Source organism: Canis aureus, chromosome 23 (assembly GCF_053574225.1).
Source record: "Canis aureus isolate CA01 chromosome 23, VMU_Caureus_v.1.0, whole genome shotgun sequence".
NCBI classification, from domain to species: domain Eukaryota; kingdom Metazoa; phylum Chordata; class Mammalia; order Carnivora; family Canidae; genus Canis; species Canis aureus.
The window spans coordinates 4,841,208-4,867,632 of record NC_135633.1 but is presented as its reverse complement, the minus strand read 5'-3'; the positions used below and the strand labels follow the sequence as shown (position 1 = coordinate 4,867,632).

The 26,425-nt window shown below is 36.4% G+C and overlaps 1 protein-coding gene and 1 long non-coding RNA gene across 4 annotated transcripts in view; both read left to right on the top strand.

Moving 5' to 3' along the window:
* The window catches only part of LOC144294518 (uncharacterized), a 49,720-nt gene extending 23,617 nt beyond the window's left edge, over positions 1-26,103 (top strand). Inside the window, exons 2-3 of the long non-coding RNA XR_013361881.1 lie at positions 13,583-13,649; positions 23,255-26,103. This is a non-coding gene — a long non-coding RNA (uncharacterized LOC144294518). The remainder of the gene's footprint in view (positions 1-13,582; positions 13,650-23,254) is intronic.
* LUZP2 (leucine zipper protein 2) overlaps positions 1-26,425 on the top strand; it is a 472,421-nt gene that overhangs the window by 262,812 nt on the left and 183,184 nt on the right. The gene's annotated exons all lie outside the window — the stretch shown is intronic.

The following is a 26,425-nucleotide window of genomic DNA, read 5'->3' as shown; positions in this document are numbered from 1 at the left end:
AGCCTCGGTTTTAGGGAAATACCTGCTTCTGCCACTTAATAAATGTTCCAAATTTGGAAAATCACTTCTCTGAGCCCGTCTCCTCACTTGCAAAATGAGTTTGATAATATCTACCTACAATTGTTTTTATAAGTACTAAAATATTGAAGAAGCAGAGTGTATGATAGAGTCTCAATAAGGGATATCATGAATGGGTTTTTAGAGGAGCTTTTTCTATGAGTACTCAAGGTGAAATGAGTATTTCTTAATCATTGAGCAACCTGAAAGCATCACAAATTTAAGAAAGAAATTGCGATATCGAAGCACACAGCACACACGCACCATGGAGTGGACAAGGAGGTGGGCAAGTATTGGCCGAGTGAGGGGGCAATGGGTATGCAGGATAGTCGGATGAAGACTAAAATATCTAGTGGGTCCCCCTAAGTTAGATAGGTTATAGGAAGCACACCCTCACTTCATACTCCTTCCCTTGTCAACATCTCTGTTGGTTTCACTCTTGGAAAGAATTAGCTCAGCAAACATTTATTAAGTGACTCGGGTAAGCCAAGTGCAGTGATAAAAGAGGCTGGAAGCTTGCAGTCTGAAGATGTCAGGAGTCATCTCTGTATGTATTTTGATCTTTGAAAATTAGAACCACAAGTATGTCAGTGAGATCGTCTGGCTCACCATTTTTTAAACTTAGTTTGGATTGTCTGTGAAGCTGACTCTGAGACAAGAATCCAAATCTAAATGGTCAATTTGGGAGGTAGAGTAAAAGCAGCAGGAGATGGAGAAGTAAGACAGAGCATGGATGGTGGGTAATGAAGAGTGATAGAGTTTAGTCATTACAGACTTTTAGATGACGTTATAAAACTTTTGTAAGCTATTGGCTGGGGCTGATTCCAATGATTTTAATTCCATATTTCTATCTTGCAACATAAGCAAGACCAGTGTTCCCCGGCACAAAGCTCCCCCCTCTTCCCCTCAGCAAAGAAATAGAGGTAATGGGAGTTAAATACTAGATTGACTTGCAGGGATGGAGACGATATGGTCAATTTTATGGTCTGTAAAAGTGTGGATATTAATTTATAAAAAGTATTTAATGCTTAAAAAATCTTTGGGGAAAAAGCTAGTTTAAACTCCAGGGCTTTTCTTTCTCTGTCATTTATGAATGCTTAGCTTCAGCTTAGGAACATAGGAAAGACACTGGAACTGGTTCTTATCCGTTGGCGAGTGTTGATTGTTAGATATTCAGGAGTTTTGTGAATCTGTTGTTAAGCCATCAGTAGCTTGAAATTGGACATTGTGGGAATACTTATACCACATAAATTGGCAAATGCTACAAATCAGCCTTCACTACACCCAGAGCTTGGTTATTAGCACATCACCAAAATAGTGCAGATTTTCTCAAACTAAATATTTAGACCTTCAACTCTTAAATTACTGGAACATTGTATGGAATCAGTCTATGTGGGATTTACTGATCAAATCCAATTGCTTCTTTTTACAAATGAGGAAATATTAAGTCCATATCAATAGCAATTTATTCATTAAAAACAAAATTTCCATTATAAGTGAAAAGAGATAAGGCAATGTGGACTCAAAATAAGTGGTTTCCAGTTATTTATAATTCTGTTGATAATGTTCTCATACTATTTCTTATCAATTTACCTAATAGATTTTATTCTATTAGCTTTGTTTTCCAAAATAAGATTTGGAATATAAAAGACATCCCAGGCAAATATGAAAAATGCCTTAGTTCTCTTCTCAAAAAGAGTCTCTCTGATAAGGTAAGCTTTTTATACAGCCTTCTGTGAAACCACATATGAGTTCCTTAAAGGTAGAAGTTGGCTTAATAACAAAACAACAAGAAAAAAACAAAAGACCCATTTAATTAGTATTTCTATTAAACATATTGGAATGTAAACAGACTGATTTAGTATTTCTCAGAGTACAGATCACAAAGGAGAGAGGTATTCTGGATACTTTGCATCAGATCATTCTCTGGTTATAACCCATTATGATATTAATGTGATTGACATTGACAGGAGAAGATGTGGTCCAATGTCTATGCTGTTTACCTTGAAAAATACAAATGAGGTCAAAAGAGAAATAAAAGAACTATCCTCAACTGGAATCCAAGCCACTCCCATATAATTGTGAAATGTGATTTTGCAGGAGGCTCACACTTTGCATTATCGAATAGGTGGATTAGTTGTGAAATAGAAGTAATGATAATAGCAATAGAAATTAAAGAAATAATGGATATTTGAAGTCTTCTAGAGTTTATAAAGCACTTTCATTTATATGATCACCTCCAATTGTAAATTAGTAAGTTAACCATGGAAACAGATGGCAACAATATAGGTACTATTGTCATATCAGTAAGCCCAACTAATTCAAGTAATTTTGGGGGTTTATACAGTATAAATTCTAATAATATTTAGTTTATGTCTCTGTGAAGGTCACTAACATGTTATCTTGTATTTATTTAAGCTTCTGACTAGATTTGCAGCATACTTGGTTCTGAAGGTCGGCAAATTCCAATACTCACATAACCTTTCCTGGAGATATTATCTGATAAAATAAGGCTTAGAAAATTTAATTCTTTTTCTGCCAATCTGTAGAATGGAAGAAACAGGTTTCAAACCCAACTTCTGACTCTGAATCCTGATGTCGCATTCTCCAGGATAGATAAGATTTAAGATGCAATGCTAAAAATCTAATACCTTGGTTTAATTAAAGTTCTTATATGAATTACTCTTATAGTGCATATTGCAGGAATAAACCTGTCTGGTTCATGTACTAATGTAAAATTTAATTATGTTTACTATGTAAATTATCCTCCACCATCAGCACCAATCAACATGAAGTTGAATATCTATAATCCTTAACCTCTGATGTACCTAACAGTCAAATATAACAAGTCCTTGCTATCAATTGTAAAACAAAACAAAAAAACAAACAAACAAACAAACAAACAAAAAATTTCAGTTTAAATTCTGTGTGTGTATTTCAGTATAGGGTAATCAATTGTATACAGTGATAACAGCTATAAAGTAGTCAACTGTTCAAAAGACTTTAACACATAAGAGCATATACTTGCTTAGTTAACATTCAATGTCATGTTTTGTATGTAAGGAAGTCCATACAAGTAACTTCCCACGTGAAAAAATAGGCTGAGAAAGATTTACACAAAAAGGAATATATTTTAAAAGATTTTATTTATTTATTCATGAGAGACACAGAGAGAGAAAGAAGCACAGACACAGGCAGAGGGAGAAGCAGGCTCAATGCAGGGAGCCCGATGTGGGACTCGATCCCAGGTCTCCAGGATCACGCCCTGGGCTGAAGGTGGCGCTAAATCGCTGAGCCACCTAGGCTGCCCAATGTTGTCAATTACTGAATGTACAATTCCAAAGGTGTTTCAAATTATTTTTGCCAAAATGCAAAATACAAGTAAATAAGTGAATGAATAAATAAAATGCATAAAATAAACAAAATGCACAAATGCTTGGATAATTTCATTGACCTCAAGTCATTCAAATATAGAGTTGGAAAAGGAAAAGTCTTACCTTGCAGAATTGCTGAGGATGCAAACTAGTCATGTGCTAACATGTCACACGTGATCATGAATTACTTTCTTTTTTTTAACTCTTCACTCTCTCAGGACCCGTTTCCTACTCCCACTTCACCATCTCTCCTGAATCTGCCACCTTCAAATTGCAGAAGAATAACACAGTCAATTCTTAAGGGAGATAAAGAATGAATAATGGAGGAGAAACATGTGAAAATTGTCTTTTTAAAAAATGATGACTTAAATATTTTTTTTCTATTTTTCTCTGTGAAAAGGGACCAAATGCAAATTTTGTCCTTTGCTCATGTGTGTCTGCGTACACACACATGTGTGTGTTTGCCACTATGAAGTAGTTGGATTTGCTCAACGGACAGCTATAGAAAAATAAATGATAAAATACAAAGATATGAATGAGGATTTGATTCACTATTTTACAATGTTCAGAAGGTTATACTGAATTTTTCTTTTTATTATTTTTACAGTAGGGAAAAATAGCCGTTAAAGGATTTTCTTCTCATGATGTGGCAAAAGCCCAGTTGAGACTAGAAAAACGGTTTCCCCCACTTCAAGGGCTGAGTGCCAGCACCGAAGCTCCATATAATTGCAGAGGAGCAGTCGAGTTTACGTGGAGTTGTACTCTTCGGTAGTCGAAAGCCCTTTTTGTGTGTGAGTTTGCTCTTTTTGTGGAGTTACTGGCATCCAGTTAGTTTGTAGATTTCAGAATTTGGAACTTTGTTTACAAATCTCGGGAAGTCAAGGGAGAAATGTAATCAACGTGCAAACACACACATACACACCCAACCCAGATCAGTTTTATGTGTATATATACCCTGATTGTTGTGCCTTTTTCCCCGTGCTGTATCTAGCATATTCGTTGAGCCAAATACAATTGCCATTTTGGGTGCTTTAAAATGAATTAAAAAATAGCGATTTTATATGATTCAACCCAGTGGATGAAATAGACACAACTACTTTGAAGGATCCACAGCAAGATCCGAGCCCTTCATTCTGGATAGCCCTGCATTCAGGACCTAGAACCTGATTAATAAATTTCTAAAGTTCTAGGCCATCTTATTTAATTGTAAAACTAGCATTTCTTCATTTAGTTCAATTATCTTTATAATTTCCTGGGCAGCCCGGGTGGCTCAGCGGTTGAGCGTCTGCCTTCAGCCCAGGGCCTGATCCTGGAGTCCCGGGATCGAGTCCACATCGGGCTCCCTGCATGGAGCCTGCTTCTCCCTCTGCCTGTGTCTCTGCCTCTCTCTCTGTCTCTGTCTCTCATGAATAAATAAGTAAAATCTTTAAAAAAACAAACAAACAAAGACCGTTTCCTGCTTACCATGCGCCATAACTGGGGAACACTATTAATGGATTAGCCAATCTACCTGCTTTCATAAAACTTACATTCTACTGTTGAGAGAAAAATGAAGATGCTGAAGTATGTGCATATCATAAAAGGTGATGCAGGCATAAATAAGGCAGGAACATGGATTTCATGTGATGGAGTGGGATTGCAATTGTAGATGACGGTTTAGGAAGGCCTCAAGAAAAAAATGAAGTCCTGAAGGCAGTGAAGGGCAAGCAATGGGAATGTCTGTAAAGAAGCCAGAGCCCTTATGCTCTGCAGGTCCACGGAGGATGCAAGGGCTACTGCAGCTTCTGCTTGGTGTCACTCCTCTGCCCCTCAACCTGTTCCAATAGAGTTCCTACAGCTCTCGCTGAGTCTCCTCTTTCAACTTCTCTGTGTCCTAAATCGAGAACTCCCTGTCAATCAGTACCGCCTCCTAAAAGTCACACTCATTGTTGAAGCTAGAGGCAGTGAGGGACAGACATGAGTCTCAGTCTGTCCGTATGTGTTCCAGTTTGATTTCGTAGATTTTGGTTTGCTCTTGGGGACTCTGCCTTTTGCTTCTGGTTTTCTGACTGATTGTCAGCCCCAGTGTCTTGTGATTTTAGGCTCGCCCTCAGCTGCAGAAGTAGTAGCCTTCCATAGATTGCTTTGCCAGCTTCCATAGTTGTGAAAGATTTAATGCCTAAAGCAACTCCATATTCTACATCACTTGACTGACTTTGCTTCCTTGATTGGATGTTAATTAAGACACTAATTAACCTTTAAAGCCTAATAGGCCCCTCAAATGTAGCATATACTCAATTGACTTCCTAATTCCTTCTAGACAGACTTATCCTCACAGTCTCATCCTACAGTTAATGGCAACTTATCCTTTCTGTTGTTCAGCCGAGAATCATGAAGCCATCTTTTTTGATGTTTCTCTTTTATATACACCACATAGTCTCTCTGTCATTCTGGACATTCTGTTAGTTTTACCTTTAAAATATATCTAGTATGCAGCCTTTTCTTTTTTCTTCCTTTCTATGGCACTCCACTGGTGGCCTAAGCCACCATCATGTCCTGCTTGGATTAGGTAAGTTCCTCCATAGGAAGGGAGTTAGATGAAAGAGAAAGAGCCTTGAATTTTTTTGAGGTCAAGCAATGGAGAGAGATCAGTGGAAGCAAACTGAAAAGGAAGAGTTGGAAAGACAGGAAGAAATTCACTGAAGATGGGGACCTAAAAAAAAAAAAAAAAAAAATCACATGAAACAAACAAAAACGTGATTCAAGGGAAATAAAGGTGTCATTTGTCATTTGTCATTTCTCCCCAGGACCGATGAATTAACTTTATTGGGAAAGTGGGCTGTAGTGTTTCATCAAGGTTGCTTACCAGGACATAATAAAGAATATATGCCAGGCCTGTACTAAAGTTAGGCAATGATAGAGTTTTATGAAATATATTTCTCACGTGATTTTATTAGGATGGATTACAAGGTATTTGATGTAAAAATCAAATTTTATACACTAAGCATTTTTGCCCGTATCTCTATGAATATTTTATTGATATCAAACGTCACCTTGAGGGTGTTATTTATTGAGACCACAGATGCGTGGAAAAGCTCACAAAGAATTAAAGGGGGATCCCTGGGTGGCGCAGCGGTTTGGCGCCTGCCTTTGGCCCAGGGCGTGATCCTGGAGACCCGGGATCGAATCCCACATCGGGCTCCCGGTGCATGGAGCCTGCTTCTCCCTCTGCCTGTGTCTCTGCCTCTCTCTCTCTCTCTGTGACTGTCATAAATAAATAAATAAAAATAAATAAAATAAAAAAAAAAAAGAATTAAAGGGGTGGGGGGAGTGCTTGTCTTAAAAAAGCCATCTTCAATTCCCCTCCTTCTCCTGAGCTTCGTTTACTAGCAAATAAAGACTCCAACAACTCAAGCCACATGAACTATCAATAACCATTTGGCAGTTGCTCTTACATAATGAGCTGATTCCAGGGACTGAGCTTCTATTTCTGGCTCTCCAGATGAGTCACCTCACCTCTCTTCACCCTTAAAGATAGGGATAAATTGTTCCTTGGATTGTTCCTTGGCACACCTCATGGAGATATGTGAGGATTGGTGAGATCGCATCTGCAGAGCTGTTTGAATGTCACATACACAAAAAGTGAAATTGGATTCTTGCAGATTTCCATGGATGAGGGATGAAGGGAGATTTTTCTTTTTGGGGGGTGGTAAGGGACTGTAGATAGGAACTAAATGTTATGGTTTTGCCCAACCAAAGCATTAAGGAAAATGGCATGTATTCTCAAAGAAATTTCTAGTGAATGAGTGACGCTTTTGCTAGCACATGCATGTCCTAAAGATGCACGTGAAGTCCTCAACTGTCGAAGACCTGATGCCTTGGCTTCTTGGAAAATTACTCTCATTCTTTTGTCATGGTTTATGGTATATGTGCCACCCAAGGAAGATGGCCATTCGAAGCCTTTCCTTTTCTCCTCTCCACATTCACTCCCTCGCTCCAAATCTTATCCTCTCTTTCTCCTCAGCTAATTACCTGTTACCACACTGAGACTAGTTTATTTCAGATTGCCATTATTCTCTCATGTTGACTATTGGAGTCATCTTCCAAACTAGAGTCTTACATCTCTCTATTCCGTCCTCGATATGCATGGCATACATCATCCTCCTTGCTTGGTGTCTGTTCCTTCCATTCAGTCCTGTGCCCACCATTCCCCAAATAGAGGCTTTACTCTAGACATACTGAGGTACTCGATACTATTTTGCATGTCTGGCTTTTGAATATTTATTACTTGAAACACCTCTCCTCCTTTCTCTGGCGGGGACTATAGTAGAGAGGAGAAAAGGCTTTGTGTGGTATGCAAATCCAACTTCCCTGCTACATGACCTCGGCCAAAATTCTGAACTACTCTTGTGCCTCAGTTTGTCACCTGCAAAGTTGAGATAATAATAGTGTCTACCTCATGGATTGTCGTGATGACTAAGTGAGATAATTAATCTTAGTAAAGCACATAATGCAATGCCTAACATGTGACAAGCAATGGGTAATTTTAGTTACTATTGTAATATTTTGGCCAATTCCAATGTTTACATTATGTAAGTCAAAATTTGCTTATTCCTTTTTTGTGTAAAATTCCCTACTACATTCATCCCCCCTAGCTTCAGGAAAACAGATTATTCCCTCTTTTTCCTTTAATAAAACTAATGATTGAAACTGTTTATGTACCTGCCTTATTCCCTGGACTGCACAAACATTTATTTCTTCAACCTTGTTTATTGGTATAGATCCCGACACATAAGAAGCACTTCATAAATATATATTGAAAGGTTGAGTGACAAGTAAGATCAAATGGTTTCTATCATAAAAAGCCCAGAGACATAAGGAAAGAGTCTCCATTTTTCCTGGAGTGTATGTGGTCCTCAAAGGCTTCATGGAAGAACTAGACTTCTTTCTGATACATATGAATATTCTCCTTTCCTGTGTTCTGAAATGAATTTTCTACAGAGAACAAATCTTTTCCTTTGAGTTTCCTTTGAGTTTACCTCTAGAGAAAGTCCTCCTATACTTTTAACTGATTTCTTCATTGACCCACAGAGCTCAAATGATTTGTCAACACAAAGTCCCAGGTGGCTTGTCATATTGCATCTTAGCGTGCTCAAGAGGATTGATTCTAGTATGTTAGAAATTTCTCAATATTAAATGATCAATATGAGAGCAAGTTGATTATTATTTGTAAACTGCATTTCCTGAACCAATATTGGTTCCTTAGCTTGGGCATGGGAGATAGAATTATTGTTACTTAAAAATGTAGTTTTACGGGCACCAAAAGGTTTAGCGCCGGGTGGCTAAAGAGGTTTAGCGCCGGCTTCAGCCCAGGGCGTGATCCTGGAGACCCGGGATAGAGTCCCACATTGGGCTCCCTGCGTGGGGCCTGCTTCTCCCTCTGCCTGTGTCTCTGCTTCTCTCTCTCTCTCTCTCTCTCTCTCTGTCATGAATAAATGAATAAAATCTTTTAAAATTAAATTTTAATTTCCACTTTTAAATTTAAAGTGGTAATATGTTCAGTTCTCCATAATTAAGCCCCCCTCACGCAAAGTTCCTTATAAATGGCATATCAGTGAATCCATAATTTCATGTCTATAATTTAATAACATGCTAAATTGTTGCAGATATAAGTAAAAGAACTACAAATCAACCATCTATCTATTTTAATTATTACAGTCAGTATTGTTTTTACTGTTAGAAGAGATATTTTGTATACTGACTTTGATGCATGCTTAAATCACTTGAAAAAAAAATCTCAGATGATAAGGAAAAAGTATTAATCAGAAGTTTAGCTTTAGGCATTTTGAAGAATAGTGAATTAGATTTCCTAATACATTCATGCTTGCCTTTAGTAAAAAGTTTTAAAAATCCATCAGTAATAAGTTTTGTTTGATTCAATAATGTAACTCTCCAAGTCACTGGGGACATAGAAAGAAGAGTTGACAGTGGACTGCCTCTAGAAGATTCTTTCTTCTTTTTGATCAGCCTTTAGCAGCTTAAAGCAGCAACATTTCTCTTAAAGTAAGGACAAATGAGATTATTTTCATCCTTCAGACTTCTCAACCTCTACTTAGTTCAATGAAACATCCTCCTGAATGGCTAATATGTTTCTTTATCCTATCATGCACTTTCAAGTGTGTGATGCTCTATATATTATTAATACAGCTTGTCAAAATATCCTTTATGAAAACAGGGTAGTGGTTCTCAGTTTCCATCCCAGAGGAGTAACAATTAGAGCCACAGGATAAGGTCCAGATGTACTTAAATTTTTGATGTCTAAATTCAATATAATGGATTATGCGCCACATGGGAATGCTAAAGTCTCTACCCAGGAGTGAGGATGGCTTGTATTGGTGCATTTCTCTTATCTCCTCTTTTCTCTTTTATAAACAAATTGATGGCTTTTATGAGCTCAACACTTCCATTTACAAATATGGTGGTTAGACCATGTTAGCTCTAAAATCTTATTTTTTTCAGCTTTAACATTTCATATTTCTCTAATAGTAATATCAGTTAAGGTTAATAAGATTAATATCAGATTAGTTAATATCTAATCTAAAAGTTTAGATTCTGTGAATGGTAGGATTAAGTGGAAAGGAGTGTTTTCAGGCTCTTTAGAGCATGATTAAGAATATGTAAAAAACTCTAGTCATGCTAACCCAGGACAAAGACTCAAATAAAATTTAGTGACACTAAAGTATTTCTATTTTTTACACTGAAAAAACTGTCTTGATCTCATTTTACACCATAAGTTATAGATATATTTATACATACATGCATATGCTAAAATATTTCCATAAAATATATGGCAATATGAAAAACATCTTGCCCCAAACAAAGATTGATATTTTGCAATTGATGCTATGAAATCAAATATCTGAGAGTTTGTACCATCGTTTGGCTATTTGGTACGCCCTGTATTAATTGCTCCAAAAACCTTAGTTATCTCCCTTCATCCTCATGATCATCACTCAATTGAGGTACTATTGCTATCTCCCCTTTGCAAGCAATGGGTGATGCACAGGATATATAGATGATAGTTTCTATAGTAAAGTGTATGTTTAAAACATTTTTAAGTGTTTGATAGCAATAGCATTAATATTCCAATTAAAACTAAGAAAGAAAGAATCAGTTGATTTTTAACATCCTATTACATGCTTTAGACATAAGCCCTGAATTTAGGGATCCCTGGGTGGCGCAGCGGTTTGGCGCTTGCCTTTGGCCCAGGACGCGATCCTGGAGACCCGGGATCGAATCCCACGTTGGGCTCCCGGTGCATGGAGCCTGCTTCTCCCTCTGCTTGTGTCTCTGCCTCTCTCTCTCTCTCTCTCTGACTATCATAAATAAATAAAAATAAAAAAAAAAGCCCTGAATTTAGAGGTTGAATTTAGAAATACAAATTTTTGAAAAATCACTTGAGAACAATATAGCACAATGGTTATGTCCTATAAGTCAGACATCTGGATTCACATTCCATCATTCATAAACCTGGTAAGTAAAAACACTCCCCTGATTATCATTTTTATCATCTATAAAACAAGAATAAAATTATTCTAATTTTATGTATTTTGTTGTGAGCAATAAATGAATGTTGTTAATAATGACAAACTTTATCTAGAGAGAATTACGCTTTCTCTCAAGTGAAATGAGTCAGAGGAAGATAAATGTTATATGTATTTCACACATATGTGGAATTTAAGAAATAGATGAGCAAAGGGGAAAGAAAAAGAGAGGCAAACTAAGAAACAGATCCTTAACTCCAGAGAATAAACAGGTGATACTAGAAGAGACATGAGCGGGGTGGGGGATGGGCCAAATAGGTGATGGGGAGTAAGGAGTGCACTTGTTTTGATGAGCACTGGGCATTGAATGGGAGTGCTGTATTGTACACCTGAAACTATTTTTATTTTTATTTATTTATTTTTTTAAAGTGAAACTATTTTTAAATTGTATGTTAAGTAACTGGAATTTAAATAAAAACTTTATAAAATCTACAGATGCCCCAAAGTTCAGTAATTAAGAAGAGAGAGGATCTTTAAATATTTGGATTTCAGATTCCAACTCTGCCACTTGTACCTAACTAGGGATGTCATATACAGGCAATAATATAACTAATTTACAAATGAGGATCAGTCTTCTGTTAAACAACCCAGTGAAAATTATGCAATTTATAAATGCAGATTTGGAATCTGAAATCCAAATTTCAAAAGATCATTCTGTCTTCAAAGCCCAGGTACTTTCCAGTGAAACTGCAAAGATCAGGAATACAGAGTTTTGAAGAACAAAGTCAGTTCCCCCAAATCACTGAGGATATTGTGAGAATTTACTCTGCTATAAAGGCCATGAAGTGAGAGAGATTGGTACCCTCTCAGGGCACCAGGAGCACAGGATGCAGATCTGTCTTCAGTGAAGATAAGAAGTGGCAGTTTTGTCCAACTGTGGAGTGAAATACAGTTAAAAAAAATCACTGTTCAGGAAATGGGATTAGCAAGTGCATCACAATTCCTTGTACTTCTTATTTTTCCTCTTCCAAGTGGCGGCCTGTCATACACTGTAATATTTTCATGTATCATGGACACATCTTCCAACAAATTTTTGCAAATGTGAAGATAATAAGATTTACTAGTGTGTGTGTGTGTTTTTTCCCCCTACTGGCAGATTACATATGCTTACTGAATTAGCGCTTTAGAAAAATGGCAGGCATGGGCCACATTATGCTCAAATGAAGAGCCTTAATCATTTAAGGCACTAGGCTAAAAAATCCCCCAAGCTCTTTGAGTGGCAGAAACTTGTTTTTTTTTTTTAAACAGCTTTAGTTCCATTCCTCTAAATATATTGAAAAATAGAATTAGCTGTCAGTGGGAAAATTTTCAAAAAATCTCTACAGACGGATGCCAAGATGGATGATGTGTCTTACAGGTGGATGATGATCAGCTTCTTTGCATCAGGAAGACAGACAACAAAAGTGATTGCATCTTTAGGGAAATTCAGACAAAACACTTTTCTTTGCCTTTACAAGAATGATTAATTTATTAGCCAAGCTGAAAATATTGGACGCATTTTGTTTTTATACCATAGCTAAAAAAAATGTTTTGTTTTGTTAGCAATTGGCATATTCCTTAAAAGTTAACCTATCAAATACACTTCTGTCTTTAATAAGTAGTAAGTCTAAAGGTGGGAGGTGGAGCCTAAGTGCAACTACAGCTATTGTAGGATTTTACTCTAAATTATTCATGTTAAAAATATATTTTTACCTTTAATGGAGAGATAAAACTTGGGCCTTTAAATATTCAGTTTCTTCAAAACGGAGCCCAAAGTTTGCAGAAATTATATAGAAAATATAGGGAAAGTTTTACTTTGTCATTTATTTTGTTCACTCAAAAAATATTTATTGTGACCTGACCACATGTCATAGTCTGTGTTAGGCAATAAACATCACATCTACCTATCCTTATGGTTTCAACTTAAACATCACTTTCACAGAGAAGCCGTCCTTGACCCCTGTATGTGGCTTGACTTCTGTAATATATTTTCAGATGTCCGTTAATACTCAAGTATATAAGTTATCATTATTGCTCATGTAATGTTCATCTTCCCCAATTGTCTGTAAGTTTATAGAGGTATATTATTTTAACGATTTTGCTTTTTTTATTTTTTATTTTTTTTATTTTAACGATTTTAACTCCAGTGCTCACAGTAAGAGCTTCGTATTTTTGAAATACATTGAAAATGCATACATACACACTGTGCAAATGGGAAATAATATTAGTCTTAACACCATTTTATTAAAAAAAGTATGGTGGACATAAATGGCAGGTAAAATCTGGGTATCTGGGAATGTCAAAAAGACTTCATGGGCGAAGTGACTCTGTTGTGGTAATATTTGTTTATTTCTGGGTAGAAAAGATGAGGTGGATATGACAGGACGTGAAAGGAAGTCAACTAACATAGTATATTTGGGTAACTACAAACTGGGGCAGAGAAAGTGAAGTGCAGAGTGCCCGGAAATGACCAGACAAGTGATAGGGTCCAGCTTTTATAAAGCTGGACCACCTAAGGGATTTCCAGGTGGGGTATGTGTGTGTGTCTGTGTGTGTGTGTATCACATATTCTTTTGGCTTTAATAACAGGTATCCTAGAAGTGGGAAGTGGACCATAAATATATAGATATGTTTTTGATAGGAAGACCTTGAGGAGGTAAGTGGGAAAATTCTAGGATTCAATTTTTGTCTCAGGAAAAAAACACTCCTATAGAGAATTATAGCAGAATAACTACTTCCGTCTTCAAATTTCCAAACATATATACCTGGATTATACGGAGGGTTTAGTCACTTATGTATCTCTGTTGGCATATATGCCCAGAAACTCCTGTGGGAATATCTATTTATAATAACGCCTGAAGTTTAAAATGTTTCTGTTTTAGAGTTTTTATGGAAGTTTTTGTATTTTTTCTAGAATGCTTTGTCAATTCACCATTTTGAATTACTTTTTACATTTTACATCTTAGAGACCTTAAAACATTTATGGTATATAGTGTGATTCTGTTAATCAAATTCAAATTACCCACCTGGAAGCTATATTTTCCCTTCTCACATTAATCAGAGGGGTGTTTTTTTTTTTTGTTCCCCCTCACAATGACTTACGAGGGAATGGTTACTTTTTTAGTATACAAAAAGTTATGCTGTACAGTTGTTTAACACATGGATGTTTCTATGGTAATTTTTTCACAAAGCAGCTTTTTTTTTTTTACTCTGAGACAAAATATGAGCTAAAGATATACGGTATAGAAAATGAGAGTGACAACTCCTTACTTCCTTTGATGAGTGTTAAATTAAAATTATACATCCCTTTTATCGAGTAGACAGGAAGACCACGTAACGTAGTCATGGTAACTGAGAATCAGATTGGAAGTAATTCCCTCATTTAACATTTATTATTTGATAAATACAAGGAAAATAACAGTTCGTGCCTTCCAGGAACTTTCAGCCTAGTAAGACAAAGCAGAGAAACCTGTTAAGATGGAAACTGTTGTAATAAGTGAATGCACACAGTGGCAAGAGAAGGACATTTTACCTGTGGACTTTAGAGAAAGTTTCATCTGGAAAGTGGCTTTAGAAGTATGTCATGGGCATTCACAGGAGTTTATTAGGCAGAGCCTGAAAGGAAATAGCAGAAAATAGCACGTCAGACACCATGGATCAGTAGAAATACATGTTAGGTTCAATGACACATAGGGTGTATTTGTGCATATGTGTGTTGGCAAAAGGGGACAAGTTCAAGGAGTCCCAGGAAAAGAATAAGAAATGATCATAAAAAAGTAGTTCAGAGCCAGAGGTGATATAAAGCCACCTCAGACTAGATTTTTTTTTCTAGGAAGGGTAATCTCATACCCATGTGCAGGAGTATACTAGGTGGAAAGGAAACTAGGAATGAGTCCTGACTAAAAATGAAATTTAGGGAATTGGCATTGGGATCACTGAAAAATATAAGGCTTTAAAAATCATTCCCAAATGACTTTGATGGCTGATTGGATAAGATAATGTGGGAAAATATGGAAACCAGAACAATCTAGAGTTCAAACAATTGGATTGTGTCCTAATCCAACACCAAGGGACAGATATTAAAATGAGCAAATCTGATGTTGTGAAAGTCGTCTTTTTCAGATCCCAGAATCGATCCTATGACAGAGGGAATTTTTGAAATTCAGCAATTAGGGTTAACTTCAGCAGAAGGTTTAACCTGGGCGACAGATGTGGACAATCAGATTTGGGTCCCACTTTGAAAAATAACAAATCCAGACCATAGATGGCCTAGAAATAGCTCAAAAACAGCATTGTAGGAAGGATGATTCATAAAAACAGTAACAACAAAAAAACACAAAACACCGTCTCTTTTATCAGGAAAAGACGGTTTCAAAAATCAGAAAAATTTAAAAAGTAACTAAAACACAACACACAGATTGTTTTGTAAAATCACCTTCTCTTGTGAGGCAGAGGATTAGCTACTGATTGTTTGGCTAATTCATTGTCCTGTTGCATTAATTAGCATTTTTTAGGTGATGAGTGGCAGCCACTAATGTACACATTTCCAACACTAAGCAAGTCCCTGGAACAGTGCATTTTCAATAACTACCTGCAGAGTGAATGAGTGTGTGCACAAATGAGTGTGTTAGTCTAGTTCTCCGGATGCTATCTGCATCAATACCATTTTCAGTTCTAAACGCCGATTCCTTATCAAAGTACTATTAACTGCTTTATCAACTCCATGTCCATTTTAGTTGACATTAAGCTTGGATCTTACCTCTTCTCCCACTTGTTAACAATAATTCTGTATTGTTTTTCCAGTTTAACCTGACTGGTTGGTGCCTTCCATCTGCTACTGGCCTTCTTTGGGGGAAAACAAAACAAAACAAAACAAACAAACAAACAAACAAAAAAAGCCAATTTTCAGTGCTGTCTTAAAGCTTTCAAGACTAGCTCCTTACACATTTTCAGTTTGTCTTTTTTTATAAGCTACATATAAGGGTTATAAGCATATTTTCAGGTTCCTTGAAAGGACAGTATGGAAATAGTTGCTTTAAAAAACTGATGGTAAAAAAATAAATAAATAAAAATAAAAAACTGATGGTAACTACAGGTGGGTTGCAGAGAAGTGTAGCTGACTGCAGACTTTCTAAACAATTTTCACCACATGGCATATTAAAAATAATGGCATTAATACTAGCAATATATTTGAATAATTATGACTTAATATTATTAGCAAAGTAGAATATAAATTCTGGGGTCACTTCTATTTACATCTTGGTTTACATCTCGTAAATTTTTTGTATGGCTCTTGACAGGTTACTTAATATGTCACAGTTTTTTTTTTTTTTCTTTGAATAATTGCAATAGGACATGTCCTTTATAGGGTTGTTAGGAGGATTGAAAGCAAAGGCATTGTGTAGACTGCCTCACACAACACGGAATGGAGCAGACCCTCAGTAGATAGTATTGCCCTATTGAAAGATTAATTCCTCTACTACAGAAATCTGAAGTCAAATCATGGTTTTCTTTCTTTTTTATTTCTTTCATCTGGTAGTATTTATCAATGGCCTCTGTTTGCCTCCTGTCCTAATTTGAATGGGGTCTAAGGAGTTTTTGTCAGTGTTTTCAGCCTTCTAAATACCATATCTGCCACACATTTGTATGTGATTCTTACTTAGGTTTCCATCTGGTATATTTTTGCTTGTATCCTTTATGATATATTCTCATTACAGGAAAGAATGTGTATTTGTGTGCATGTCTATGTATATTAGGTGAAAGGCTTTCTCTTTTTTTCCTCTATTGTTAAAACAGCTTTGTTGAGGTATAATTGATATACAAATAATTGCTCATACATAATTTATACAATTTGATTAAGCTGTTTCCACAAAGTAACGGACACATCCATCACCTTTCAAAGTTTCCCTGTGACCTCCCCCTTTTTAAATAAGAACATTTAACGTGATATGTACCCTCTGAAGTTATCAAATACAGTATACAATATCATTGACTGTAAGCACTACACCGAACAGCAAAGACTTGATTCATTGTGTGTATTTTAAACTTTATCCCTACCCACTGATCAACAGCTCCTCATTTCTCCCTCCATCCCCCGAGCCCCTCGTAAGCACTGGTCTAGTCTCTGCTTCTGTGAATTTAACTACATTAGATACATCATACATGTGGAATCATCTAGTATTTGTCTTTCTCTGACTGGCTTATTTCACTCTTCATAATTCTCCTAAGGTTCATCCATGTCCTTTGCTGTGAAGAAGTTACAGTAACTAAAATGAGATAGAGAGTACAGAGTGAAGGCCACACACAATTAATTGATGTTCAACAAGGGATGGGAAAAAGGTAGTCCCTTCAACAAATAATGTTGGGAAGACTAGTTATCCACATGCAAAAGAACAAAAGTAGATCCCTAGCTACACCTTACACAAAAACAAAACTCAAAAAGGATGAAAGATTTAAATGTTGAGACATGAACATATAGAAGTCCTAAAAGAAATCATGGGGAAAACTTCTTGGCATTGGTCTTGACGATAATTTCTTGCATATGACATGGAAAGCATAAGCAACAATATACAAGTGGGACTACATCAAAAGTAAAAGGCTTTCTTTAAATGACACTTATTATCCTCAAAAGTATGAGTTTTAGGTATTATTAACAGAGTATATCTTTACATGTTTCTCATTCTTTATGTTGGTTATTACTCTCTTAGGATTCTAAGTCCCACCAAGTGGCTGATTGTAGCCTTCTCTTCACTACTGACTCTTATTCGGTGGATGACACATTTTGTCAAGGGCCTTAGCATATCTACCTCCCTGACCCATTTCCTAGTGATGGATTTAAATCTGAGATGGTACATCTCCATATTTCTGTTTGTTCATTTTGAGAAATTAATTGGTAATGATTAAAAAATGAATTCTGTATTTAAGTGAATGGGGTTTTCAGTAGCTTTAATGATTGTTGGTATGTCCTTAATTATTATTTTCCTGTGTGTTAGCTTTCAAATTAATGTTATAAAATCCTTCTATTCATCTTCTTTACGTGAAGGAAACTTGAAATATTTGTCATTAGTTGTACAGATATAATCACAAACATAATTATTCAGCAAGTATTTTTTATATATCTTTGAGTACATGTCAAGAGCTCTTCTAAAGTTAGAAAACCAGTGAAGAACAAGGCATACAGTATCCTTGTTACTTTGGGGCTTATGTTGGGGCATAGATTTCAGGTAGAGATAAATGCAATGAAGTTAATACAGCCAGGTGATATGGTACAGGATGATCAGTGAGACCAGTTGTCATAGTAGGTTTCTTTATACTACAACATTTTAGCCTAATTCTAAATAATGAGAAGGAAGCAACTAAATGAAAATTTGGGTGGGGCATGGCTGTTTTCAGGAAGAATTGAAAGCAAATTTAAGGACACTGGAATTACAACATTCATAGTGTGTTTTAGAAATACTTGCATAAAGAGTAGTTGACCAAAAGGTAGTTTGAAGACAATGAGATCAGAGAGGTGGGAAGATTTGCATCATACAAGGCCTTACAGGCCATAGGAAAAAACTAACCATTTTGCCTTATGTCAAGTATAAAATGAAATATTAGAGAATTTTAAGCAGTCTTGTAATATAACCAGATATGGATTAACAAAGTGATTATACCAAGGTGTGAAGAAGAATTTATAATTGATAGGTTGCAGAAGCAATAGGTGCAATAGGTCCAATTTGGTGACCTCTGCAATATTCCAGGTGAAGAGGTTCAGCAACATAGGCTATGTTAGCAACAGTGAGGATGGAGAGAATTGACTGAGAAAGACTAGAGAAAGACTCTGTAGTAGTTAATGAAGGTACAGGGGGATGTTTATGTAGAGATGTAAATCAATGGTTTATCCTAAGTTTTGGGGCTGAGCAAATGAATGGTACTACTTACTATGATAGAGAAGATGTGTAATATTTGAGAAAGTCCCCTAGAACACAACTAGGAAGATCTAAGTTATGGTTACTTTTTTCTTAAAAAAAAAAAAAAAAAAAAAAAAAAACCACTCTGCTAAGAAAGAAGTCACAAAATCACACTGATCTTAGTTTAATCATGTGAATTTATTTAGTTAGTTGTAGAGTCTGCTTCCAACTCTAAAGTCTTATAGTATGATAAAAATTGAATAAATTACAAACTTCTATACCTCTCTCCTTTAAAAGCTCTAAGTATATTTTTATGTAATTATCTGATTCTTATAAATTTTTGAAAATGCTATTTATGTTCTTCCAATATATGAGGTTTGTACTTTCAAAAATATTATCGTGTATTCTTACACAGTGCCATAATTAACAACAAATCATTTTCAATTATTAGTTATAATACTAACAAAAGAAATTATACTGTGTTTTACATTTCATGCCAAAATGAAAATTCTGCTCATTATATATTATTTTTTGGTTAATGAAAATACGGTCTTTATATTTCATGTCTGTTTATTCAGTTGAAACAGTGTTAAGTTTGATACTTGAAGACACACAAGTGGATTCATGGATTCACACAAACACATAGAGTTCAAGGCAGAAAATTTTATCTGGAAGGGTTAGTCTAAGATATCATATAGTTTTTTTTCATACCTTCTAATGTGGGTTCTAACTTTTAAAAAATTATAAGGAAATGTTTCTATTAAGTATTTTGATTACATGAGTCATGGTATTAGAAAAGTTTATATTCCCTTTACATCTTCACCCCATTAAGGGCAACAGCTTAGTGGGACCATTTGTATTATAGCTTCCTTAAGATCATCCTGATATTTTCATCAGTTCCCCCACATTGATAGCCCTGTCACTTTAGACTATACTACATTTCCCTCTCTTCCCCATCCTCCCCTCTCCTGATCCTCTCTTCATGTTTCCTCACTCTGTCAGTAAGAAGACTGGCCTGGTCTTATTGAACCCCCCCCCCCCCACACTTCTAAGAGGCTCGACACTGTCCTTGGTACTGAAATGTCTGTCAGCCATCAAAATGATTTCACTAAAGCATAAGGAGGATCTGAAGACAAAACAAAAACAAAAACAAAAACAAAAAACAAAACAAAAAAAAGAGTCTTTTATTTTCTCAAAGAATAAACAGATTATTTAGGAAAAACTATAAATTTTCTTCAGATGAGGCTGGACTCCATCCTCACGAGTTTTAGAAAGTGATAATGTTTCCCTATTTACTTATTCCACAGTAGCCCCATAAGCTAGCCCCTAATTTCTCTCCCTCTTCAATGGGATCAATACTATGGAAGATTCCTACACACTTTGGAGCAAATTCCACTTTCATTATTTGTTAGAAAAATACTTAACAGCTTCACTATAAATGAATTACATTTTACAAATCACAGTAACAGTCGGCTTAGGGACTGATTTAGGATTTTTTTCTTATCTGTCTTATCTCATCTTGGCTTGTGTTACTAAGCTCTCAAGCCTGATGCTCAGTAATTATATTCTTATAGTTATTGAATGAGGTTGTAGTAGTTATGTCCCTTTGAGACTGGGGGATGACTTAAAGGAAGAGGAAAACCAAATTGACTGTTGGGATATTGTGCTATTCCTCTGCTGTCAAAAGTCATAAAGAAGACACACACTGTGATATATAGAGACTTCCTCTATTAGAGTTATAAATTCACAGCACACTAGAAAACTTTTGTCCTGGCAGAGTATTAAACTTTTTTTTTCCCCCATTTTCCGTACTCTTCCAAACAGTGTTAACATCATCTTCAACATATGGGTGATGTCTTGGCAGAAACTTTAGTAATAGGACAAGACAAATCAATTTGCCACTGCAGTATTCGCTGTCTTATTCCTAACACCTACTTGACCAGAAACCAAAGGGTCTGGAGTTTCCCTGAAGATATCTCTGCAGTGACCAGATATAATCCCTAAATCATTGAATAGTAAACAATATTTTAATGCACTAACAGAAAGATCTTTTCCGAGCAGGTAACATTGTTTAGTATAAGATTTAAGGCAAAGGAAGATAGCCTTACTTTAGGAAGAACTATCAAAAACTGAAATATCCCAACTCCTGGGCCACGCAGACTTCTGATATTGATGCTTAAGTGAGTAATTCATAGTATATAACTCAGCAAATTAAAAATATCTTGGCATAAAAGGATGTCAAAATCACATGGAATCCTTCTGATAAAAATTACAATAGCACTGGTTTTTCAATTAGAAGACTGATAAAAAAATCCATAACAAGAATACAATTATGCAAAAGAAACACACAGGTGAGTTTCATCACTTTTGAAAACAAATGGTGTGGAATATTGGGTGCTTAATTTATTAGTCCATGTGGTATAGCATATTCAAGTCAGGAACCTTGGATTTGTATTATTTAAACAGCAGAGAGTATGAATTTGCTAGGAACTATAGTTTCTCGTCAAAGCAGAGTGAGTCAGAACGCACAAGTTATAATGAAAGGAACAAGTAGAATTGTGTCCTCTTGAGGTCTGAGAGAACTTAGATAGTCTTAGAAAAATTATTTATAAACAGACTAAACAGCCACTGGGAAAGCTTAGTAAACATTATTTGTATAGTATTTATTTATTGCCAACAGTGATGAGGGCCAATTTCTTGCCTTCATGGTTCTTACATCCTGGCAGTAGAATCAGATCTGAAATGAATAAGGTCACAGCATGTTGTTCTTGAGGAACAGCACATTCAAAGGTCTTAAGACAGGAGGGAACGCATCAGACAAAAGAAATGATAGCAGGCCAACATGGCTGGGCCAGGAGGGGAATGGGACCATGGTATGAGTTGAGACTGAAGAGATAGGTGGGAACAGGCAAGGGCTTGTGATGGTTTCAGCACTGTCTCTGATGATAGGAGCTAGGCCTCTGCATTTATAACAATCCATTGTTTTTTATCTGCATTGATTGTTTATGTTTGAGAGGACTGACCCATGGACGATCCTTAATGACTCTTTAAAAACACAAACCTGGGATCTCTGGGTGGCGCAGCAGTTTGGCGTCTGCCTTTGGCCCAGGGCGCGATCCTGGAGACCCGGGATCGAATCCCACATTGGGCTCCCGGTGCATGGAGCCTGCTTCTCCCTCTGCCTGTGTCTCTGCCTCTCTCTCTCTCTCTGTGACTATCATAAAGTTAAAAAAAAAAAATCTCAAAAAAAAAAGAAAGAAACAATTAAAAAAAAATAAAAAAATAAAAAAAATAAAAACACAAACCTGGGCTTTGTAGATAACCCGTCAATGTGAGGTACAACCAGAGAAAGACGGAAATGGATGCCCACACTTGAAACTACGAGAAATTTCCACAGTGATCCATACATGAGACTGAACCAAATTTAAACAGCATTTAAAGTGTGCTATAGATCTGCAACCTACAGGTTTTAATACCCAAGTTCCACAAATGTTAGAAGAGTCAAAAAAAAAAAAAAAAAAGGAAGAAAAAATCAAAAAGCATTGAAGAAGAAAAAGCTAGGATAGGGATCCCTGGGTGGCACAGCGGTTTGGCGCCTGCCTTTGGCCCAGGGTGCGATCCTGGAGACCCGGGATCGAGTCCCACATCAGGCTCCGGTGCATGGAGCCTGCTTCTCCCTCTGCCTGTGTCTCTGCCTCTCTCTCTCTCTCTCTGTGTGACTATCATAAATAAATAAAAATTTAAAAAAAAATTAAAAAAAAAAAAAAAGCTAGGATGATAGAAGAGTGTTGTCCTCATGATTTAATGTGAAGAAGGCAAAAGGATGACACTTGAGCACATGGCCTGAATCTGATAATGACTTTTTCACTTCTTTTCTACCAGGTCACAATTGCTTTTAACTTCTCACAGCGATAGGGCATTTGTATTAAAATGTGTAAACTATGGAATGGTTGATTTTTTTAAAAAATATATTTTATTTATTCATTTGACAGAGAGAGAGAGAGAGAGCATGAGCAAGAGGAAGGAGCAAGGGGAGAGGGATGAGTAGGCTCCCTGTGGAGCAGGGAGCCCCATGTGGGGGCCAGGAGTCTAGGATCACACCTGAGCCTAAGGCAGTTGCTTAACCAACTGAGCCACCCAAAGACCAGATTGATTTGTTTTTAATGTTCAAGGCCACGAGCAGCCTAGAGTCTGCTTCAGGTAACTTAAGGCAATTTTTAAATTGCCTTTATAGAAGTTTACTACCCCCATTGAACATATAAAAATTCACCATTAAGAGAGATTGAAATGGGAAAATATAATACAATTCTGAATTAGTAATTGGAAAAAAAATTATTGATATGCCAGTTATCGATCTTCTACTCTGCAGGTACTTTTCACAACAACCATCCCCGTGACAGGAAGATGTATCTCCTGATATTACTTGTCTTCCTTAGTAGACTGATACATTTATATCAGCTTCTGAATGCGTTATAATCTGGATGAACGAAAAAGCAAAATTCAAAACTGTGATGTCTCAGCGTCCGCCCACACTTGTTTTCCCTAGGCCAGAGGTGGAGGAGAAAGAGCCACTGTGAAACTTTCATGCTGGGCTAGAAAAATAATGGGTAGGAATCAGCATCAGGAGAACCATAAAGGAGTCAATTTACTTTTAGCTTCTTTTGAGTTTACTGTGTGTGGTGTTTGACTTAAGATTTATAAAAGCAACAAGTAGGAGGGAAATGGAACTCTGCGATCCTGTCGGTAGGAGGACAGACCATGAGCGGCTCTGGGTTCCAACAGCAAATCAAAGGGAGAGAACAAGGATGTGGATATTTCCTCCTGTGCCTTTTAGAAAAGGAAGCTCCAGCACAATGAAGCCCTGTTAGTTTCCTTTGGGAAGAGCTGGCTGGCTGCTGAGAAAGAAAAGCTCTACTTGCCAGATGCTTTATTCCCTAAGAAAAGAGAAACAGAGGGAGGCAGATACACCTGAGTAGTCTGCTTCAGAGAGTAAATAAAAATTAAAGGAAGGAATTACAAAAAAAAAGAGAGGGATTCAAATAGGAAAGGGGAGGGGGGGCAAGACCTTAGCAAAAATAGAGGTTTGAGGGTAGGTAACCATCATCTCAAAATGAAGAGTTGTCACAAAGGCTGGAAGAAAGGTAAATGGAGAACTCCAGAGTAGGGGAAAAAAATCTTAAAAATAGCAGGTAGGAGGAAGCACAGCTCTCCTTTTATAAACAGAGGTTTTTAAATTTGAAAGTCAGTCTTTGAGAGTACTTCTGGTTGCACAAAGAGAAGTGAAGCTGGAACTGGAGCATTAATTGATGCTGTGACAAGGTCACTACTGGAGCGGGTAGTTACTAGAATGAATGCATATATACCGGGAGAAATGTTGGTAAATTGTACAAACAAAATGAGAGAAAAAAAACGAAAAGTATTTGACTACGGTCTTCTTAAGGTTTCTAGAAGAGGAGCCTGAGTACCTGGAGTTTTATATAAGCATGTAATGTGTTACTGTATTGGAAAGGCACATTTAAAAAGAGAATTTCAAAAAATAAAAATAAAATAAAAAGAGAATTTCTTCATGTTCTAAGTGAGTTGATTTGATCAGCCCAGTGTTAACAGCTGACACAAAATTCCTGGAGACCTATCTGTGGACAGATGGAACCTCTGTATTGTTCTACGTGTTTTTATTGTAGCATTTTTTTTTCTCTCTCATAGGAGAGGAAACTAGATCTCTCATGGAAGATAAAGTAGCAGTGATGTGTTAATAAATAGATTTAAAGGCTCAGTAAAATAATTAACAAACTCAACAGAAAAAAAAATCTGATTTGTTCAGTGATTTTGAAGCTACTCAAATAATTCAAAAATTTTGAGAGGAAAAAATGAAAAAGAGGGAAAAACCCGTGTGTTTGGTTCTGTTGCAGAACCAGCTTTGATGCCATGAATGTTCTTTTTTTTTTTTTTTTTTCTCATTTAAAGCACTGATAGCCTTCAGGTTTTAGCTCAGGTGTCATTTCCTCATCAGTTTCGTCATTTTCAAGCCCCATTTTCCTTCCTCATTTTTGAGTTAAGTTCCCTTTTATATCCTCACTGTCCCTGTGACTCTCCTGACATAAAACTCCTCACAGTAGATTATAATTGACCATTTATTTGCTTATAGTAGCAACTTGACTGAGGGCCAAAGCCAATTTTACCTCGGCGCTCTGGCTATATATAGGATTCGGCACAGTGAATAACACATAGAAGACACACAGGAAATAATTAATGACAATAGCTAATATTAATAGAAAGCTAATTATGTGTCAGATACTGTTATAAGAGGTTTAAAATATTAAATTACTCAATGCACAGAATTCTAATAATTAGGTGCCATATTTATCCCCATTTTAAAAGAGATGAATAAACTGGAACTTCATGACCTGTCTAAAGTCTTGCTATTTGGAAAAAAAAAAAAAAAAAAGTCTTGCTATTTGTAAGAGGCAAAAGCTGGGAGTCAGAATCAGGAGGTCGATTTTCAGCCCTGCACTCCCAACCGTTATGTTGTAATTCTCTTGTATCAAGGAAACCAGGGACTGACTATCTAGCATTTACCGTGTTGTGTTGATAGCATTTCTGTATAGATCATCTCTAGCCGTAGAAACTCCTCAAAGAACAAAACAAAGTCTTATTCATGTGTCTTGTTATCATTGTGGCGCAATGTCCAGCTCATGGTTTGCATTTTTGAACTCAAAAGGTAGAGCAATTCTGTAAACTTTATCGAGAGAGGTTCAGTGCAGAAAAGTGCATTGGATTCATGTGATCTGCATGGGGTCAACTCTGTAGGCATAATTCTTGAGAATAATTAGACTAATATCAAACAAGACTAGCCTCTCTGAAGAAGGAATTTTGGAAAAGCATCAGAAGTTCACTTTAGAAAACCAGAACAAGATGCTGTTCAGGGAGTGTTGAAAGAAAGGATAGATAATACAGTACATATTCTTTTAAAAAGAAAATTTAGGAAATAGTTTTGGATGATCTTAACTATTCAAGAGACTTGTAATGTTAATAACTAGCTATCTCTCAAGATTAGGAATGAGCCAAGCATAGACACATGTTCACTGTGATACCATAGGCCTGTCTCTTGATGAATATAAGAATGTATTTCTGTATCCATCCATCATTCATTTGGGGAATATAAATAATAGTGAAAGGGAATAGAGGGGAAGGGAGAAGAAATGGGTAGGAAATATCAGAAAGGGAGAAAGAACATGAGAGACTCCTAACTCTGGGAAACGAACTAGGGGTGTTGGAAGGGGAGGAGGGCGGGGGGTGGGGGTGACTTGGTGGCGGACACTGAGGGGGGCACTTGACGAGATGAGCACTGGGTGTTTTTCTGTATGTTGGCAAATTGAACACCAATAAAAAATAAATTTATTATTAAAAAAAGAATGTTTTTCTGTTCTGTGCAGCTATTATCTTTTAAACAAAGAAAATAAGCAAGTGTGAGAAGAGAAAGTCTCTTAAAATGCTTGAAAAAAAAAAGTAAAACCACTTCTTCCCCCTTTTCTATAGTCTG